The following is a 14,954-nucleotide window of genomic DNA, read 5'->3' on the forward strand; positions in this document are numbered from 1 at the left end:
GAGGAGCATCCAAAAAGAGGCAACAAAAAAAAGAAGAAAAAAAAGAAAAAAAAAAAAAAGGAAAGAAGGAAGATGGAAAAAAAAGAAAAAAGAAGAAAAAAAGGGAAAAATAAAAGATAAAATAAAAAAGAGGGTGAGAAAAGAAAAAAGGAGCATAGACAGCCAAATTCTTTAATAGTGCCTACTTCTTCAAGAAAAGGACACTTTTGTGCTTTCAGAAGCATCTGATTGCTTCTATGTCAGGAGTCTGAGGAATAATTTTAAATACAAAAATGATCAGAGTTTGAATGGCTTTGCCTGACATGTCCTTCCTTCCTGAAGAATACATTTAAACACCATTTTCTCAGCACATCCAAAAGACTGCTTAGGAGCTGGGACTGCGTACTGAGTTGTACAGTAGACCTTGAGAAACTCTACCATCAAAGTTCACCATGTGTCAAGCAGGACAGTCTAATGTACAGCAAAATATTTGATTGTTGCCTTTTTCCTGGGGAAGAACTCATTGATGTGCCCTATTCAGCTCTTCTGAACACTGGGTGAGCTGAGATTCTTTCGCTATACCTGAAACAGGAATCTCCTTTATCAAAACTATGTTGAGCTATTGAGGATCTGCAATTTTCTGGCAGCCTTCAAAGTAACTATTTTCTCTTTACTGGTGAAGCTGAATTTTCCACCTCTACCTTACCTTTCTGAAGCCACTGAAGCTGGGCCTGAGCTGCATTACTTGCATTAGCATATAGCATTGCCCCCCCAAATTTAGCACCATTTTAATTATACCGGATAACAAAAACAGACTACCAAGAGTTATCAGCATCAGCCAAAAAAAGCTAAGATTGTTTCTGTTTCAATACAAGCTGCCCACAAAAATTCTTTTGGTTTTTAATTGTCCACTGTAGTCTAAGACATACAGCTAATTTTTAAATCTAATGTGAGGTTTATCATTTGGGTGCAGAAACCCCATGTGTGAATCACATTGGGCAACTCTGTTTTGTCCCATCCTAACAACTAGCTATTCCAGAATACTTCCAGTGAGGTTATACCAGAAGGTGTTAATGAGACGTGTTACACAAGGCTAAATGGCTAAATATGAGTGATGAACAGGTGTGTTTCAAATTACGCAGCAATAATTTCGAGATGTCAGAATCCAGTCACCTCCTATGACATTTGCCAGAGGAGCTTGCTTAGGAGCTTTGCAGCAAAGTTGACAAATCAGCTGTCTACCTTCTCAGACTCACTGCTTCAGTACCCTTACGATCTCCACCCGTGCACAGTAGGATCCAGAAACCATCCCGAGGAGGGAACTCATCCTCCTCTACCCCCTAGGGAAACTCCTTAGGCAAGACCTCCTTCTTGTGTAAGTAGGGACTTCCCTCTTCTGCGCTCCCCTGGAGAATTACAAAACAACACCCCAGGTACTTCTACGCAGTTCAGAAATATCTGTAGCTAGTAATTACACCATCTTTAACGTCCTTCATAAATCAGGCATGGCTTTCTGCCCCGGAGTTCCACAAATAAAGGAGACTCAGGGAGGGAGAAAGGAAGACTTCTTTTCCCTTTCTTATAGTCAGGAACTGAAGCAAAAGAAATGTAAATATTTTCCTCAGGGTCACGAAAAAGTGTTGAGCAGGGCCAGGCACTGGATTGGGTCATCGGATTTTACGACATGAGACAGCAGTGCGAGCAGTGCAATACAGGCCATCGCTTCTCACAAGAAGGAAGCAACGTCCTGTTGAATTCAAGATTTCTATAAAGCCCGTCCCCTCCTGCCTCTGTACTTGGCTGTGCCACTTTTGCAATTCTAAAAATTAATTTGAGTTTTTATGAATAATAAATCATATTCTTACGTTCAAAAATTCAAGCTTTCATTTTGTTTAATTTTAAGCTATTGATTTCAACAGTGTTCTGACAAAACATAACAGCTTATATGGGCTGATGACTACTGCTACAAATGTGGTCCAGCTGATTAGACCACTTAAAAATATACATTTTCTCACCCAATCAGTTCAGCTAAGAATAAAATATTGCATTAATTTCTTCCCCTGGTGTTGTTCTGTTTTGCATTTTTGTCATATACTGTTTCCTGAGTTAATTTTCATTCTTTAGTATAGTAAACATCAACACAGCACTTCTTTGTGACTACATCTATAGACAGAGCAAGAGAGATTCCTTTTTAGGCGTCAAAGGTGAAAAAAACATTGACAGCAGCTCTGTGTTGCTGGTAGCAAATAGTCTTCCTCCTGTTTCCTTCTGTATTTAAAAATGAAAATTGTTACTTGTATGAAACCTTTGGATACTATCAGTTTGTATTAATGAAGCCAGTCCAAAAAAATACAAGGGTTTGATATTTCACAAGACAATCTACTTTTGACAAAGACTGGAACAGGTAATTCTTTCAGATCTCCACAGCAAGGTAAGCCAGCTTTTAGAACAATTTAAATTGCACCTTTAGAATGTCAAGTGAGATGCACCATTTGATATGTTTGGCTGTCACGCTGAAAGGTAGCGCTTTTTTTAATCAAATGTGATTCATTTGTCTAGGGTTTTTAAGGACATATTATGATTTGCATTCAGTCTTTTGCATTATTTAAATGTTCTGCAACACTATGAGTGCTTCAGAATTAAATACAAATTTCATGTAATACTCCTTAAGCATTTGTTCACTACAAAAATTATGCCAAAGGTAAATTACTAACAAAGCCATTATAAAGCATTCAGCCTCAGTCCCTTTTCTCTCTCATGACACTCTTTTGGCAATGGGGCAAGGTAAAACAAACACACATACAAACGAACCTCTTAAATCTTTTGTAGAAGAAGGGAACAGCAATAATTAGTCCAGAATACCAACTCTCTGCTCCACTTACATCATCAGTATTTGCTCTATATGTGACATCAGAAAAATCATTTTAGGAGAAACAGTATGCTTGTCATAAAGTGATATATGCAGGTATGCTAATGAGAAACCAAGGACCATTTTTGTCAGAGTTCTCCATTAACAGGAATAAAATACTCTATTGCATAGCACAGCAGACTCTCTTCTTTCCAAAAAGCAGAGCCTAAAATGTCCCTCATAAATATTTGTGAGCCCAGAACCAAAAGCATAAGAATACTTAATTAAATAATTAATTAAACAGAACTAATAGGCGGAGATGTCAACATTCACTTTATGCAGCTGTCTCTCTTCCCACTTTTGATTCTATCTATTTTATTTCTGTGATTTTTCAGATTTTTTCATGCTACTCTAATATCCTAGAATATATTGATAACATCCTCGTAAATGAACCACAAATTTGCAGGAATAAGCCCACCAAGTCCTTTTGGTCTTTCATCTTTGTTAGAGATGAAACTTGACAAGGCTCCTATACAGAAAGCCTCCCCAAAGCCTTCATTCTGCCTTTAAGACTATCTCCTTTCTGATTATATCATTTTATAGCCCAGTCACTTGCCAGCATCTTTCCTTACAGAAATTCCACTGGAAATTCCATAAATTTCTCCAGGTAAAAATACATCAGGCTTTTTTCCTTCTCTAGGCAATCTGTATTTCACATGTTTCCACAGAATTTTTTTTATCAGTTTTTGTTTCTCTCTTCAGGCTTCTATTTCCCCAAGAAAAGCTAATTCTTTTCTACATAGGTGCATTTTGATAAGTCTTTCTGATTTCTCCCTTTACATTTAATTTAGGTTAGAGTCTTTTTCTTTGGCATACCAGAAGTGAGTGAATGATTATGATCGCTCAATGCCTGAGAACGCACAACCTGAAGGTACTTCTGGTAGATCTGAGATCTGGCTTTAATTTTTCTCAGCCCACAGTTGTGTCATACCAGTTACCAACCCACCTGTAAGACCACATCGCCTGGGAGCAAGTCTATTTTCCCAGTTAGCATTCTTGCAGGGGCGCCGCCTCACTATCTTCTCTTGCATTTCCTCCTGGATATTTTTATAGTGAAATTATTTACCTACACTTCCCCCACTCTCTTCCCTCAGTGAAAATTACTGATTTTTCCTACAGCAGGCTCCAATTCTCAAATGTGTATCTGTTATACTGAAGGTAAAATAAAATCTTTGGAAAGTGATTTTGCTGAGAGTTTAATGCAGTCAGGGTATTCTGTGTAACCCCTGGCTCTAGCAGTTATGTTTGGCAGGCTCCTGGGACAGAAGCAAAAATGAAAATCTTTGTGCATTCCCAACATTTATTTGAGTTATTCTTCCAAAACCAAAGCTGCCTGGGGTTGGAGTTGCCACTGGGAGGGATAACAATTGCTCACTGACCTATCAGCAAATCTATCTACACGGACTATCTACGAAACTCGTGGCTCTCTTCTTCTTTTATACTAACTTCGTAATTTCAAATAGCTGCTTTAAGTTATTCTGTTTCCAATAACTAGGAAGCAGAAGTTGATAGCATGCCCAAATCTATTTTTATGGCATATTTCCAAGATAAAACCGAGCCAAGAATCTGTTCTTTAACTACCAAGGATCTAAAAACTTCCGGAAAGAACACGCATCATCACCAACCTTTGCACAAACAGAGCACGCCTACATTGCTGTGCTGCGGCAAACACACCTCTCCTCCCAGCTACCACGAGGCTGGATGGGGCAAGTGCCTTGCAACACCGGAAGCGTAAGCAATATGTGAAAATACAGGCTGGCATTGGTGTCAGTCCCCTTTTCATCCCATAATTTTCCCTTTTTTTTTTTGACACTGGGAAAGCTTGGGACCTAAAATAGGCAATGTCCCGAGCCTTAGACAGCTAACTTTGTTCTGAGCCACTGGTCTGTATCCGAACTGTTCAGAGCCATTCTTTTATCAGTCTAAACATTCAAGAAGATTTGCATTTGCCTCTCAATCTCCAAGGCAAAATCTACAGTTATTCCCTTTTATGTCAGCTGCTTCTTTCAAATAAGTTTAATATTCTAGCATTAATAGGAGATCAAGCATTCAGAATAATGGACTTAAACCTATTCCCTTTAATACTGCCCATTCCTTGTAAAGAAAGCCTGGCTGTCCCTGCTGACTCCTCTCTGTCTTTGGTTACTTTCATCATATGCTCTAAAATTCTGCCCTAGTATTATTTCCTTAAAATGAAACCATGCTCCGCAAGTCTCCAGCTCACAAAACCAGAAGTTAATGTTATCTTTGCTTGCTTTGACTGATTTAATTAGCACACAACATGTGTTATGGAAGGTCATAAAAATTTATCATTTCCAAAATATTCTTTTTATTGTTGTTGTGCAATACTGGAAGGGATATGCTAAAGCAAATTGGTTTTGCCGTTAATCAGTATAAGATTTGTTCACTTCACCAGAAGAACACATTGGAGTTAGGCAACAGAAGTATCAAGAAAGTCTTTTATTGATGGCTCTGCCACTCAGAGACTAAAGGTAAGATTCTGCCAGAAGGTGAGTGGTCTTTGTCTATACGTATTAGCAATTCTCTAGGGGATGGAATACACAAAGCTACTTCCAGATGACCTCCATCCAAGCTAAGAAATTCATTGACCATCGTCAAACTAAAATTGAAATAAGAGAGAAAAATGTTACTTTTACAATTTTATTTTAGCTTTCCATGAAAGCCTTGGTAATATATATATCACTGCACTTGAAACGTGGTTGCTGAGATTCCTTCGGAGAACATGATTCTCAAGGAGTGTTTTAGATCCTCTTTTTCCTACCTATGTGAAGGCCATTACTACCAGAATGCATTTATGTCCTTGATAATTCTCAAGCTGGATGTGTTCACTTACATATTGTCAGAGCCAACGGCAAAAGCCAGCCTTTTCTTACTGTCCATAAAAACCTGCTGTTCCCCTTCAGACATAAAACCAGACCCAGAAAAACTGACTGTTCCTAAAAGAAGATAGACCTCAAAACCCTACAACATGGGCTAGAAATTCTTTTTACTATTAATTCTGACTTGTCATACTGTCCAACATTAATTTAATCCGCACTGCTGTGTATTCCCTCTGAAACACACCGACAGTGAAACTCTTTTGCGTTGAAAATGTATATGGTCACCCTGTATCAACCAGGTTGTTACTTATCAACATACAGAGCAGATCAAAAAGCAAGCTAAAGAAGTTAGTAAACTTCTATTCTTGCCAAATGCAGTTTTCAGCTACTTGTGTACATTTGTGCCCGGAGGTATTCTTGCGCGCATGTACTTCTGTTTCAGTTTGTAACTGGGGGGGGGAGAGCTCGGTGGCACTGTTTTAACACTCACACACAAAGAACTAGCTCTGTGGAAAGTACAGCAAAATATTTGAGCATATCCAGCAATCCTGGTCCCCTAAAAAAAATGTTTCCAAGGGGTCTGATTTTCACACAAAGATGTCCAGCAATTTCTGAAGGTGTTTCATCATTAATAGAGGCACCAGTTTCACTGGCTGCTTTCCATTTAACTTATATGCCAATATTCTGACAAATGGGGCACATGACATTCCTTATCTCTTTTCTGTGGCTCCCCAACCTCATTCCTTCCCAGAATTATCTAATGAGCTACATCATCTGAGGAGATACAGGTCCCATAACTGCTGCCAAATTTCCATCTGCCCGTCAATGAACATAGACTTAACTGTAGATAATTTCTTATTAGCTAGATCTGCTCTGTCTTATCTGAAATTACATGTGTCTTCAGTGTAAGCAGTAATTAAATATGAGATCCAGTCACTGACTAGCCACTGTTTCCTCCAGATTCCTCTGAGACTTCTTTCTAATGATTATCATCATATATGGCACTGGTTTGCACCACTTTATCAACAAGAACCGGACCCAGATCCAAACATTCATATAGGTGCCATGTGCTACAAGGAATGACAGACACTCTTGACTTGGTTTTTACAATGCCTATCAGGCTGAGTGCATTATGTACAGCTCAGCATATGGAAAAACATATTTTTGGTGTTATTCCTGAAATTATATCTTCTCTCAGGAAATGCACATAACTCAAGACCACAAATTGGCTTCTTATACGAACTGTAGATTCAACCCAAGTTAATTCCTGCCCTTCGGCACTTGAATCACTCCTTCTATAAGGATGACAATCGCTCCTATACAGTTGTCTGAACAGGTGATTATGGCAGCACCCACCCTGTAGACAAGTGTAGTGACTTGAGGTCTTTCCCAGGAACTGAAAGACCTGGGTTGTGACGTAGTTGTGACCCACAACCTCCAGAGCACAGGAGATAACCTAGGACTTACACGATGGACAAGTCACGAAGCCATGACAGAGAAAAAGATGAATGACATGACTATCATCAGCCTATCCTTCTCCTCCTGACACAATTCTGAATCTGAATGGCTATGGTTTCTCTACTCTAAGCTGATCACAATATCATTAGTAGATGCCAGATATATTCAGAGCATGCCAACCGATGAGAGAGCTTGGTACAGAGGCACCTAATCTGTGAATCCCACATGGCCTACGAGGACATAGATTAGTCAAAATGGTAGTGGGCAGACAGAGCTTGAGTAACTTCACTAGAAAAAGCTCATAAATGCTCAGGCACCTATATTCTCCCTAAGCTGTAACACAATTTTTCTTACTCCCCCCTTTCTAAAAGAAACTAGACAAGTCTCTGTAAAAAAATATAAACAGCTTGATTATATGAAAATGTACAAGGGTTTGCTTCACAGGGCATGCATGTCAGACAGATAACAAACAGATAGCTGGTGACTTCCAGCGGGTGACACAGTGCAGTGAAATTGAGCTCGTGAACTGACCTGCAGAGGAGGCTCAGCCCATTGCCTGTAACAGGAGCTTACAGGTACACAGTTCACATTGGCTGTGTGGATGTTGCACGCAATAACCCCTTCGAGGGTTAAAATGGCCTTGTCTTGCTTTTCTTCAAATCCATAACAAAACTTTAAGAGGCGAAAATTTTGATGAATTAGATATGACAAGAGACAAGAAAAGGCAACATCTGTTATACCCAGCAATAAGGGTATCATTCTTAACAAAGGTTCTCACTCACCCACACGAAGCCTATAATCAGACACCATGTGGGCAGGTCCACGCCCACCGTCATGGGACTGGTTCCAAGAGAAAAGAGCCGGTAGCAACCAGGATTTGACAGGGAGCTAGCTGAATGGAGCTTGCAAAGCAGCAACCCTTTCCGCATTCAGAGTGGTAAGTGGCTGAAAACTTGGTAGGGTTTTTGGGCAAGTGTCCTTTACTAACTGCTGGTTGGGGCTGGAGGACTGTAAGGACTCCTGCTTAAAAACAAATGCAGGCTGAATGGTATGGTCTGAGTAAACAGGCGTAAAGCAAACAGCAGAACTCAGTGTGATCCTGAGGAGACCCTGGCAGCAGCCAGAAGGCTTAAAATTTTTCAATTCCAGGAAATCCCGGTAGCAGATGAGAACTTCTAGGCTGTGATAATGTAATGCAGCTAGGAAAACAGGGTGGATTCAGTGGGGCTAAGGCAATTTAAGACTGAATACATCCCTATGTTTTTAAAGGAAGAACAAAATTATGGTATTTGCACATGGAATCTGGGCTTTTCTTTTAAAGGGAAAATGCGTGAGAACACAAATAACAGCCAAAATGAAAGAGAAGGATAAATTAGGCTACAAAATTACACATTATTAGGAGCACTGCAAATTTAAAGGGAGAATGGAAGTGGGGAAGAATTACAGAGCTGTTATATGGAAGCATGTGGCAAACGAGATGTATTTTGGTAGACTACCATATACAGAGAAACTTGAACTAGTCATCAGCAAGGGTTATTCTGCACTTCAGAAATGGCAAAAGGAAACTAGCATTGGTCTTAGAGCTGACTAAATTTAACAGTAGCCTAATTGTGAAAAGGAACAGTGAAGGTCCTCCTGGAAAGACACACAAGTGGCCAGATGGTGGCTGCAAGTCAGCTGAAGGCTCCCTAGTTAGTACAGAATTGGCACAGCCACCACACAAAACTGAATTACCTTTATTGTTTTTTTATGATGCTTGTAGTCAGATTAAATTATCATAATTGTCTCTGTAAACTTAAATGTATGAGTACTGGTGTAGGGTCAAGGTGAGAACCGTATTATTTAGGAAATCAGAGCAGATACTGCACAAAGTCCTGCAGTGGGAAGCCAAGGACTTGATATTTAATAGGTTTTCTTTACTATTGTCCTGCAATTTCTTTAGGTTGTTCACCATTTCTAAGCAACTAACCTCAACACCTTAAAAGCTCAAATCTTACTGCATCCTCGTGATGAACAAATACATGTACAACTTTGCGTACTCACTAACCTCTTATCGGAGTGCTTCCCACGTTAAACGCCTCAAGAAAAGAATTTGCATCACTATTCTGAGTCATTATTTCAGGTTAATGCCCTCGTCCACTGTCTCAGATTCAGTTTAAGAGGTCAGTAGATACTCAGAAAATTCTGTTACCCAGACCGGACAACATATGTGAGCCCTGCCTTGCCTTGGTTGTTACTTCGTATTGGGTGGCTGGGAGAAGGAAATCTGCAAAAAGTTCTGGACATCTTTGCTCCACTACAAAATTGATCTATCAGATGTTAAATTGGTGGCTTTCAGAGCTATTCAATTAAGATCAGTTTCCTCCTGGAGAACTTAACTGTACCTAAAAGCTGGTGAGCCAGCAGGAACAGAGACTGGCTAATGCCAAGATGCTCTTTTACTTACTATTACCCATTTGTATTGAAGCAGTGCCAAAGAGTCTTCATCCGGAATCAGGACCCTACTATGGGCTATTTATGGGGAGGAGCTGGAGATGAAATTAAGTCTTTTATCAATTACACCTGTTACTCTGCTACCTGAATTAGAATCATAGAATTGTTAAGGTTGGAAAAGACCCTTAAGATCATCGAGTCCAACCATTAACCTGTCATTGCCAAGTCCACCACTAAACCATGTCTTCGAGCACCACGTCTGCCCTTCTTTTAAATACCTCCAGGGATGGAGACTCAACCACTTCCCTGGGCAGCCTCTTCCAATGCCTGACTACCCTTTCAGTGAAGAAGTTTTTCCTAATATCCAACCTAAACTTTCCCTGGTGCAGCTTCAGGCCGTTTCCTCTCGTCCTATCACTTGTTACTTGGGAGAAGAGACCGACCCCCACCTTGCTACAACCTCCTTTCAGGCAGTTGTAGACAGTGATAAGGTCTCCCCTCAGCCTCCTCTTCTCCAGGCTGAACACCCCCAGCTCTCTCAGCCGCTCCTCATAAGACTCATTAGTACACCATATCACCAGCACTTGGTCCAGTACTGTGCTACCAGTTTTCAGGATTTGATAGTTTGGACAAATACTGTGTCGGAGCTACCGAACAGGAACTGTGCCTGGAAAAGATGGGAATGGGCTGGACAACCTCTACAAAATTACATTCAAATAAAAGAAACAAAAAAAAAAATTATATTGTACTTTCAGGTATTTGCATATTGGTTAATACGTACATGATTCCCCTTACGAGGCCTAAAGATACTATTGGAATATTTTTTTCCTTAGTTTCTTTTACCATTTTGATTAATGTTACAATGCTTGGGTGTGCAATTAGCAAGCGTTCTCTGAGCGCCTCAGGCTCAAAGCCATGCAGGAATTTGCTGAGAGAACAGGAAATTGAACCGGTAACTTCTATACCCAAGGCTTATACGCTAAACTCTGGATGGCTTCTTCTCCTTTACGTTGCCTTTACACTGTTAACTGAGCACTGTGCCAAACTACTGAAAAATATGAAAGGCTAAAATAAAACACTTGAAAGACAGAACTGACAAAAATATTCCCTGTTTAAGGACAGTGCCAGTGTAGGAAATATAGGAATTATGGTTGGGGTGGTAAGGCAGGAAAAGGTGGGAAAAAAAAAACCATAAACAGTGAAAAATAAAAAGACTTGAAAGAAGGTAAAGAACTTCAGTATAGAAGGGGGAAAAGCAGACCTGAAAATTGGAAAGACTGTGTAAGACTGAAGGGACAGAAGATGCCATGCTTAGCTCTGTTGACAGATAAAAACGAGCTAGCACTGCATTGTTAGTGCAGAATGAGCTGCTCCTGTTCTACCACTGCTTGTTTTGAACATAATGGTATTAACAAAGGCTGCTCCCCACCTTGGCGTAGGCTTCCCATAACTCCCATTTGGCCTCTTTGAAACACAGGATGAAGTGGAAGGCACCATCTAGGTCATCAACCCTCGTCCATGCCACTTGTCACTGTCACAGTAAAATGTGATAGAACTCCATCTTAAAACTAGCTATGTTTTTTGCCCTGTGACTCCAACTGGATGGCTATTTCAGGACAACACACTAGACTGTTTTTTCATGGCTAGTTCTTGTTCTACTGCTGCTGCTTTGTTTAAGTATCACTTCTCTTCTGGTCTCACGATTTATCTTTGGCGAACAACCATTTACACTTCTTACTCCTAGGCTAAAAAGTCCTCTCCGCCTCTTGCTCTGCATTCCTTCTTTTCATTCTCGTGATGATCCGAGAACCACCTTCTTCATTTTGTCAATATCCCTCTTGAACTGTGTGTGCAGCACCAATGAAACCTCTGTACTCATGAAACAATACCCCCACCTCTATATTGAATACAATATATATACTGAACATACTGTTCTCCCATCTTTATATGTGGAAACAAAGACTAACAAGTTCCTTGGCACTTCAAAAGTCACTAGTAATACATTAGCAAGACTTCAGTTATTGCTTCCTCAGATGTTCAGTTGCATTCTGTGAGTACGATATGCAGTGTGACTTTCCCAAACAATAAAAAATAATCCAGCATTCATGACCTGGACTTTTTATTTCCTAATCCCTTAGTCTAGATGTCAGTATTTTTTCAGTATGAGCTCACATCCAGCAATACCAGTGTTGAAAACCAGCATGCAGTGTAATACCAGGAACTGATTCCTCTAAAACCCTCATCAGTGATGATCCATCATGAGCAGTGAGTGACTATAGGGTCAAAAAACACAGCTAAAAAAACATGATCACAGCTTGATCATGGTGTGATGCAATGGTGCACAGTAGCAAGAACTGTATGTGTAAATCCAGGAGTTGCCTTCTAGTTCTTTGCCGTTATAATCTGAGATGCAATAAGTACACAATTTTTAATCTGCTTAATCCATGCATTTAATTTTTTAATCTACTTAACTGTTATAATAGTGCATGTATATAATTTTAATTTCTTAACAAAAATATCAAGTAGTGGAGCAGATCTTATTAAAATCCAAGTATCATGAGACTTAGAATGCTGATTTTATAAGAGTGTCAGGTTAGTTTGTCATATCATGTAGCTGAAATCAATTACGCAACTTAATCTTTTAACAGTTTTTCCACAATTTTTCCTTCATGACTGAGTATCCTGTGGGGAGTTTCATTATTCTACCTCAGGCTGATATTGACTGAAACTCCACAGGTCTGAAAATTCCTCAGGTCATTCATCCTATTTTTTTTACCTGTTAGCATGTCAGTTTTCTTCAAACCACATCTCTGGAATTTTTTTACTAATCAATAACTTAAAAAAAATTGTCAAGAGGTTTGGGGTTTTTTTATAGCTTTTTATTTTTTTAAGGATCTTAGCTATGAGTTACCGAATTCTAATTATTTTAAAATATGTAGTTCCAGCAACTGTTCTACAGCAGATCTAGAATTACTGTCTGAACAGAGTACCACCGCGAATACTTTTTTCCTGGTGCAAACAACATCAGCTGATTTTGGTAAAGGGAGAAAAAGAAAAGTGTAAACATTTCACCTCAGCTGCATCATTGCCTTTTGCTCCATTTTATCTAGTAATGGACATAAGACATTGCATCTTTTTAACTCTTCCATGCATATATTAATTCATTCTTAATTCATGTCTTAATTCTACTGGCCATAAATGTACATGTTGGCATTGCCGTTTTCTTTATAAAATCTGTGTGACTTCTAGCTATTAATTCCCAGTTACCAATATTCGCCTTTTTCATCCTCTTGTATTCTTCCAGTTTCTTTCACTTTACCAAGTTGCCTGTAGCTTTTTAATCTCTTTTCTATTACTTTCTTTTCAGCGTAAAGCTACTCAGTCTTCATTAAAGAAAACAGTGGCCATTTTGTATCCTGTTACTGCTCACCAGGGAAAGAGATAAGAAGGGTGATAAGAGAATGGTGAGTAAAATTCTTAGCAATTAGATAAATAGCATATCTTATTTTAAATTAAAAAAAAAAATCTATTTACTGTGGTGAGATTATTAGGTTAAAAATGGTGATGATTAAAAACACTGAGATTTGGGCCTGCTTCTCATCAATAGACCATCTGTGTGTGTTTGTGCTCATGTCCTGAGGAAGGTGTGTGGGTACCTGTGTGGGACTTGAAAGTACACTGTTGACAGTCATTGTACAGACTTTCTCATATCTCACAATCCATCCACTAGCAGCCCATGAATCACAGGTTGAGCAACAGTGTCCGGAAGGTGACTTGATGGCCTATCATGAAGGACAACTACTGTTCCAGCGTATGTTTTATACATTAGGATGTCAGTCTATAAATATTTTTTTTTTTCTGAGCTGAACAGCAATTTGGAAATATTTAGTGCTGGTTTTGCTTCAGAAGTGCATGTCCTCTGTCCGTTGAGTGTAACAATTGAGGTCAGCGTTCAGCAGCCTTCCCACCAGCAGTACTGGCTAGGCTGAGATCACATTCACAAACAAGTCATTCCAGTTCCTCTTGTTCAGCACTCTTAAATGCCCAGTGAAAGAATTTTCCCCCATCAAATTGCATGCCGCCTCAACTCTTTGTAAAAAGACATAATTTCTTGACCTCTTCACAATTTTTGTCATTAAGTTAACATAGACCACTATAGAAAACCTACCACTAAAAAATTGTCTCCTACCCAAACTACACCTCTCTTAATAACAGAATGAATCAACATTCCACAAAAAATAAAAAAGAAAAAAATAAAATTTCTTCCATTACTTACCTAGCTACATGTTCATTTCTATTTTCTGCCTTCAAAGGAAGAACCTCTGGAAACTACTGATCACTTTTATTTGGCGATAACCTCCCACATTTTCTGAAATCATTACTCATTAGCTGCCTTTCAGATTTTGGGTCAGAAAAGAAATTATACTGTCCTTCCTGCTGTAGTGTTCCCGACATGGACTATACATCTCCAGAGTATGAGAGCTCTCCGCTAAATATAAACAAATCCCACTGAGCTCTCCAATTCATTTGATGAGCCACATCTTCTGTGATTTTCCTGCACTGTCATCAGGTTCTCATCATTATGATGGGCACTTCTTGACAGACATTCCAGCTGAACGGAGGTGCTCCTTTTGGCTACCAGTTAGGACCTCTCTGTTCTCGTCTGTCACCAGCTGCTTAGAATAACTCCTGATCCTTTTCCCTCCTATTCTTACTCACTGTCAGACTTTGCCTTCCACTCTCCTCGAGCAGCTAGTTTTCTTCTCTGTTAAATACATCAATGGATATATGAGACTTGGGAACAGAATTGTATTTCCAAGGAAATTTCGTGATTCCTCTCAGCCCTGCACTTTGCAACTCCAGCTCACTGCTTAGATATTCAGCCTTGCTCCTCTGCCCTACCACATAAACACCGAGCTATTTCCCCACGGGGACTTCAGAGTTGATTAGACAGTGCTCAGAGACACACTCTCTGCCCTCTGACCTATCCCATTTGGCTTGGTTAGGAAACCACATCATTACAGCCAAGTAATCCAACTTCCACCAAAAAAAGCACATAGGTGGACCACAGGTCTCCTGTCTAACATTTGACACGCAAACTTCAAGGAGAAATTCTGTGAAATTCCCAATTGTTTCTTTTTTGTTTCTGAGAGCATTTGGTAGCATCAATGGCATTTGGAGCATTGCTTTTCTACCTTTTTCACATTGCCAAATCTCTAAAAATATCCCTTGGAGACAGTTTCCCATGTAGCAAGATTTATACCTACTAAATTTACCATTTTTTCTTAATTACTTCTAATGATCTATCTCAGTGGCCAGGGATGACAGTTCAAAAT

The sequence above is a fragment of the Nipponia nippon genome, unplaced genomic scaffold (assembly GCF_047370975.1).
Source record: "Nipponia nippon isolate SJK-2023a ecotype South Korea unplaced genomic scaffold, ASM4737097v1 scaffold_3, whole genome shotgun sequence".
Classification (NCBI taxonomy): Eukaryota; Metazoa; Chordata; class Aves; order Pelecaniformes; family Threskiornithidae; genus Nipponia; species Nipponia nippon.